Source organism: Bos taurus, chromosome 14 (genome assembly GCF_002263795.3).
Source record: "Bos taurus isolate L1 Dominette 01449 registration number 42190680 breed Hereford chromosome 14, ARS-UCD2.0, whole genome shotgun sequence".
In the NCBI taxonomy this organism is placed as follows: domain Eukaryota; kingdom Metazoa; phylum Chordata; class Mammalia; order Artiodactyla; family Bovidae; genus Bos; species Bos taurus.
In genome coordinates this window covers 11,702,099-11,709,415 of record NC_037341.1, presented here as the reverse complement: position 1 = coordinate 11,709,415, position 7,317 = coordinate 11,702,099, and the positions used below count along the sequence as shown (strand labels likewise).

At 41.8% G+C, this 7,317-nt stretch overlaps 1 long non-coding RNA gene across 1 annotated transcript in view; it reads left to right on the top strand.

Moving 5' to 3' along the window:
• The first annotated feature begins 548 nt into the window (after window positions 1–548).
• LOC104973994 (uncharacterized) overlaps window positions 549–7,317 on the top strand; it is a 53,487-nt gene continuing 46,718 nt past the window's right edge. The window contains exon 1 of the long non-coding RNA XR_811073.4: window positions 549–653. This is a non-coding gene — a long non-coding RNA (uncharacterized lncRNA). The remainder of the gene's footprint in view (window positions 654–7,317) is intronic.

Below are 7,317 nucleotides of genomic sequence, written 5' to 3'. Positions count from 1 at the left end.
GAGGAGAAGAAAGCAGAACCCGGTAGTTTCGAAGATGATTCATTACTTGTACGACCCAAAAGGGACGTCGGAAAATACCCACAGGGATTAGTGTGTGGTAACATCGACCCCAAGACCACAGGGTTGACTCTGACAGAGATGCGTTTGCAGCAATTCAAAGCTATGGATGATTGAGTGCAATGAAAGCTTTAAGGGCATAGTCATATATGATGTATTCAGAATTGGCGAGGAAAAGCCAAGAACAGCAAGTTTCTCTTGGTTATAATCTCCTTGTATGGTCTAGGAATAATCACCGTTTCCATACTATTTAGAAATGATTGCTGGAGACGATATAACTAGGTGGGGTTTGTGAGATTGTAGTAGCTGCCGTGGGCAGCTCTTGGCATGCAGCTGTTGCTATGCAGTGTTACCCAAAATCCATTACCAGGCAGCGGTTACCATGAGACCACTAATGGTCACTAATCCATTGGGTGCCACAGCCGGCCCCTTCCCCAAGCAAGCAACTGTCAGTGAATAACCGTTAGTGGTCCTGCTCAGTCATTGGTTGGCACCACAGTGGGCTCCGCCCCAGGTGAGCAACTGTCAGTGAGCGGCCATTAGTGGCCCATTCAGCCAACGGTTGGTGGAATGGTGGTTGTCAGGCGGGGAGTGAGGTAAGAGGCAGATCCCCGCCTTCTCCCCAGGGCCCTCCAACTCACCTGGTCTCAGGCCAGCAGGTGATCTGGGGGGCCAGGGAAGAGGCTGGGTGCTGTGTCCCACAGGGCTCCAGAGTCCTCGCCAAGGCCACCCACTGGCTGGACCCAGGCCTTGAGGCAGTAATGAATGAACCTCTCCCTCATCCCTGCCTCTGCAACCTCATGGCATCGGCCATCTGCATGGGTCACAGTCTGTGGGACCTGGGCCCTCCCCTCCCCTATTTGGGCAGCCTGAGGAGCCTGAGGGTCAGCTGGGTCCTGGGCATCTGGTTCCTTGCAAGCATGGATTGCAGTTCAGGGTCTGGGGGCCTGGCCCTGAGGGAACTGCCAGCTGAGACCTGCCTCCTCTTAGCCAGGACTGGACCTCAGAGGGGGAAAGTTGTGCCTGGGGACATGGCCCTTTCATTTCAGAATGGAGAATTTCATTGGATGGAGATTTACAGGGAAAAGGTCCTGACCATGACCTGACCTTAAAAACAAAAACTGTGACACCAAAAATGTTTGCCAACAACTCACACACCCCTCTCTCACCTCAATCAGAAAAGAGCTTTGCTGAGAGCTTTTGGGGAGTTTGGGGATTTTAAGACATGAGCCACTATCTCCTTGCAGCGTCCTCAATACACCTTTCTCTGTTCCAGACTCTAATGTTTTGGTATTGTTTGGCCTTTCTGTGCGTTGGCACACAAGTTGGGTTTCAGTAACAAGATTACATCTCAGACACGACAAAATGATATGTGTGGATAAGAGGACTTGAAAATAATGTATGAGGTTGGCCAAAAAGTTCATTTGGGTTTTTCTGTGATATGGAAAGCCTGAACGAACTTTTTGGCCAACCCACTAAAAACTGTGGAGGTCGAGGTAGAGAGAATTGACTAAATTACCCAGTTTCCCATTAGCAACCTAGGACATTATCCTTCAGGGGCCTGTTGAAATCTCTGAGCCACTCTGGAAAGCTTTTTTCTGATCTGGTCAACTTACTGTGACATCTGGCTCTTCTGACTCTAATTATTCTAAGAACCTGCATTCTAATTGAGCGTTCAGTGTATATTGCATTATTTTGTTGTTAGTCACGTCTGAATCTTTGCAACCCCATGGAGTGCAGCACGCCAGGCTTCCCTGTCCTTCACTCTCTCCAGGAGTTTGTTCAAATTCATGTCCATTGAGTCGATGATGCCATCCAACTATCTCTATGGCTCCCTCTCCTCCTGCCCTCAATCATTCCCAGCATAGGGTCTTTTCCAATGAGTTGGCTCTTCACATCAGGTGACTAAAGTATTGGAACTTCAGCTTCAGCATCAGTCCTTCCATTGAATATTCAGGGTTGATTTCCTTTAGGATTGACTAGTTTGATCTCCTTCCTGACCAAAGGACTCTCAAGAGTCTTCTGCAGAACCACAGTTGAAAGCATCAATTAATGCATTAATTTTTTGGCAAGCATATGGCACTCTCCCCACCTCCCTCATCAAATAAGTTCTCCTACTCTTAGAGATAGGAACTATCTAAATTAGTTAATTTAGATAATTAACTGGATAATTTAGATAGGAACTCTTAGAGACAGGAACTATATCCTGTACATCTTTTTATTCCTTGTTGTACAAAGAACGAAGCATGGTTGCCATTTCCTTCTCTTTTATACTATAGGTGCATCACATTTGCATTCCCAGTTACAGGGTAGCTCAGCTTCTTCACCTGCAAAATAGAACGAAGGGAAATCTCTGTCTCACTGGGTTGCTGTGAAAATTGAGGGAGATAATGTAAGTGGCAGTGCTGAAGGCACACTGAATCTGTCTTTTGCTGAACACCTGATAAATTGTTCATGCTCAAAACATGTTCACTGAATACATGAATAAGTGAATAAAATAGCCCATGGATCCTTGCTGGATCTTGGGCACTGTCTCCTGACTTTGCCTTAAAATTTCTTGTCTCCGATCCTGTGTCTAGGAATTGATACATTTCTTAATTGCCTGTCAGGAACAGAAAAATTAACTTTTTGTTGTGGTCTGTTCTGGTGACCAAGACTTAGGAGACACTGGCAAAGAGCATCTTTCGTGAGGAAGTCTTGGAGTTTTACCACACCTTGTTCAGCTATAACAAATATTCCTTTCACAAGAATTATCTTATAGCCCATTGGCAAATTGAGAAATAACATCAGTAAAGTATAAAAGTTATGCCAGTAGGTACACAATTTTTTCAATATGTGGATGCTTTGAAGCAATCAAGGGCAACTTATCTCATAATTAAAGAGTAAGTACTGGATTAAAAATTGAAAATCTATTGAAGAGACTTTCTTTAGTGCAAGAGAGAGCTAGTTTAATGGCTTCCAGAACTGCATGCTTTCCATAATGTTAACCTAACAGTGAAGAACATGTATGCAAATGAATAATTGCAAAGATACGTCCTCCTAAATTGAAACAATGTATCAATGAAGGAAGCTACATCTTGGATCAGACTTTTAATTGTGATTATTGAACTGAACTGATTGCATTCTATGTTAGAAGCAAATGCTTTTCAAGGACTTACCTCTCTAAGTAGAAATCTTAAGCCCCATGTTTAAGGTTACAAAGCTTGATATGATACAGGATACAAATATTTAAAAAATAGTCTCAACTAAATGAAAATTAAAACACAGTTTATCCAAAGTTATAAAATGCAGAGAAATCTAGCTATACAGTTTTTCAAATTCCAACAGTTATTATCTTTACTAATGTTCCTGTACGTGGATTTTGAGTGTCAATTCTCTGACAAAATATAACAATTCTTAACATGTGTATGAGGAGCAAGAGAAAGTCAAACAATGTTACCCAAGAGCTGATAAAACTGCATGGACAGATAGATGAATCCACTATCATAGTTGTAGAGTTCAGCATCCTTCTATCAAAAAGGGACATATCCAGTAGGCAGAAAATCAGGAAAGGCACAGTTGACCTCAAAACACTATCAATCTACTAGATATAATTGACACCCATAAGCTATTTCATACAAGACCACATTGTTCTCAGTTCATAGAATCATTTACCAAGACAAACCACATTCTGAACCATAAAACACTTCTTACTAAATCTAAAATAATATAAATAATACAGTAACTGCACTTAGACCATAATGAAATCAACTGCAAATAAATAACAGAAAAATAAATGTAAAATCCCCCAATACATGGATTTTAAATAATAGATTTCTGACTAATTACATGAATTGAAAAAATCTCAAGAGAAATTTAAAAATATTTTTTAATCAAATGAAACACAACTTATCAAAATTTGTGAGATGCAGCAAAAACAGCGCTTAAAGGGAAATTTATAGCATTGCATGCATATATTAGAAAAGAAGAAAGATCTAAATTAATAAAGTTTCCATCTCAGGAAACTAGAAAAATTACAACAAATTAAATCCAAAGTAAGCAGAAGAAAAATAGGAAGATTTAGAGCAGATATTTAGAACAAAGCTAGTGGAGGTGATAGAATTCCAGTTGAGCTATTCCAAATCCTGAAAGATGATGCTGTGAAAGTGCTGCACTCAATATGCCAGCAAATTTCAAAAACTCAGCAGTGTCCACAGGACTGGAAAAGGTCAGTTTTCATTCCAATCCCAAAGAAAGGCAATGCCAAAGAACGCTCAAACTACCACACAATTGCACTCATCTCACACGCTAGTAAAGTAATGCTCAAAATTCTCCAAGCCAGGCTTCAGCAACCGTGAACTTCCTGATGTTCAAGCTGGTTTTAGAAAACGCAGAGGAACCAGAGATCAAACTGCCAACATCCTCTGGATCATGGAAAAAGCAAGAGAGTTCCAGAAAAACATCTATTTCTACTTTCTGGACTATGCCAAAGCCTTTGACTGTGTGGATCACAATAAAATGTGGAAAATTCTGAAAGAGATGGCAATACCAGACCACCTGACCTGCCTCTTAATAAATCTGTATGCAGGTCAGGAAGCAACAGTTAGAACTGGACATGGAACAACAGACTGGTTCCAAATAGGAAAAGGAGTACGTCAAAGCTGTATATTGTCACCCTGCTTATTTAACTTATATGCAGAGTACATCATGAGAAACACTGGACTGGAAAAACACAAGCTGGAATCAAGATTGCTGGGAGAAATATCAATAACCTCAGATATGCAGATGATACCACCCTTATGGCAGAAAGTGAAGAGGAACTAAAGAGCCTCTTGATGAAAGTGAAAGAGAAGAGTGAAAAAGTTGGCTTAAAGCTCAACATTCAGAAAATGAAGTCATGGCATCTGGTCCCATCACTTCATGGGAAATATATGGGGAAACAGTGGAAACAGTGTCAGACTTTATTTTGGGGGGCTCCAAAATCACTGCAGATGGTGACTGCAGCCATGAAATTAAAAGATGCTTACTCTTTGGAAGAAAAGTTATGACCAACCTAGATAGCATATTCAAAAGCAGAGACATTACTTTGCCAACTAAGGTTCGTCTAGTCAAGGCTGTGGTTTTTCCAGTGGTCGTGTATGGATGTGAGAGTTGGACTGTGAAGAAGGCTGAGCACTGAAGAACTGATGCTTTTGAACTGTGGTGTTGGAGAAGACTCTTGAGAGTCCCTTGGACTGCAAGGAGATCCAACCAGTCCATCCTAAAGGAGATCAGTCCTGGGATTTCTTTGGAAGGAATGATGCTAAAGCTGAAACTCCAGTACTTTGGCCACCTCATGCGAAGAGTTGACTCATTGGAAAAGAGTCTGATGCTGGGAGGGATTGGGGGCAGGAGGAGAAGGGGATGACAGAGGATGAGATGGTTGGATGGCATCACTGACTCGATGGACGTGTGAGTCTGGGTGAACTCCGGGAGTTGGTGATGGACAGGGAGGCCTTGTGTGCTGCGATTCATGGGGTCGCAAAGAGTCGGACACGACTGAGCAACTGATCTGATCTGAGAGCAGATATCAATGAAATGGAAAACAGAAAATCAGTAGAGAAAAGCACCAATCCAAAAGCTATATCTCTGATCAATAAGCCTCTAATAAGGTTTACTAAAAATAGAGAACATAAATTGCTAATTTTAAAAATGAAAGAGGAAACATTACTATAGGTCATAGAGACACTAAAAGGATAATAAAGGGTATAGAGATATGAAGAACTCTCCACCCACAAATTTGATATAGATAGCAAATAAGCACATGTAAAAATTCTCCACATCATATGTCATCAGTGAAATGTAAAACAACAGTGGGCTATAAAAAAACTATACAGCTATTGTTGTTTAGTCACTATAAGTTCAGTCACTCAGTCGTGTCTGACTCTTTGCGATCTCATGGACTGCAGCAGGCCAGGCTTCCCTGTCCATCCCCAAATCCTGGAGCTTGCTCAAACTCATATCCATAGAGCTGGTGATGCCATCCAGCCATCTCATCCTCTGTCATCCCCTTCTCCCGCCTTCAATCTTTCCCAGCATCAGAGTCTTTTCCAATGAGTCAGTTCTTTGCATCCATGGCCAAAGTACTGGAGCTTCAGCTTCAGCATCAGTTCTTCCAATGAATATTCAGGACTGATTTCCTTTAGGATTGACTGGTTGGATCTCCTTGCAGTCCAAGGGACTCTCAAGAGTCTCCTCCAACACCACAGTTCAAAGCGTCAATTTTTTGGTGCTCAGATTTTGTTATGGTCCAACTCTCACATCCATACATGACCACTGGAAAAACCATGGCTTTGACTAGACCTTTCTTGGCAAAGTAATGTCTCAGCTTTTTGATATGCTGTTTAGGTTGGTTATAGCTTTTCTTCCAAGGAGCAAGTGTCTTTTAATTTCATGGCTGCAGTCACCATGGCTGCCATGATTTTGGAGCCCAAGAAAATGAAGTCTCTCAGTTTCCATTGTTTCCCCATCTATTTGCCATGAAGTGATGGGATCAGATGCTGTGATCTTCATTTTTCGAATGTTGAGTTTTAAGCCAGCTTTTTCACTCTCTTTCACTTTCATCAAGAGGCTCTTTAGTTCTTCTTCACTTTCTGCCATAAGGGTGGTGTCATCTGCGTATTTGAGGTTATTGATATTTCTCCTGGCAATCTTGGTTCCAGCTTGTGCTTCGTCCATTCTGGCATTTCACATGATGTACTCTGCTCTACATATAAGTTAAATAAGCATGGTAACAATATACAGCCTCGATGTACTCCTTTCCCAATTTGGAACCAGTCTGTTGTTTCATGTCCAGTTCTAACTATTGCTTCTTGACCTGCATACAGATTTCTCAGGAGGCAGGTAAGATGGTCTGGTATTCCCGTCTCTTTAAGAATTTTTCACAATTTGTTGTGATCCACACAGTCAAAGGCTTTAGTGTTGTCAGTGAAGCAGAAGTACTTTTTTTTTTTAATTCTCTTGCTTTTTCTATGATCCAGTGGATGTTGGCAATGTGATCCTTTGTTCCTCTGCCTTTTCTATAACCAGCTTGAACATCTGGACATTCTCAGTTACATCCGATTCTTTTGTGACCCCATGTTCTGTAGACCACTAGGCTCCTCGGTCCTTGGGACTTCCCAGACAAGAATACTGGAGTCGGTTGCCGTTTCCTACCCAGAAGGTAAAGGGGATCTTCTTGACCCAGGGATCAAAGTCGAGTCTTCTGCATTGGCAGGCAGGTTCTTTATCACTGAGCCACAA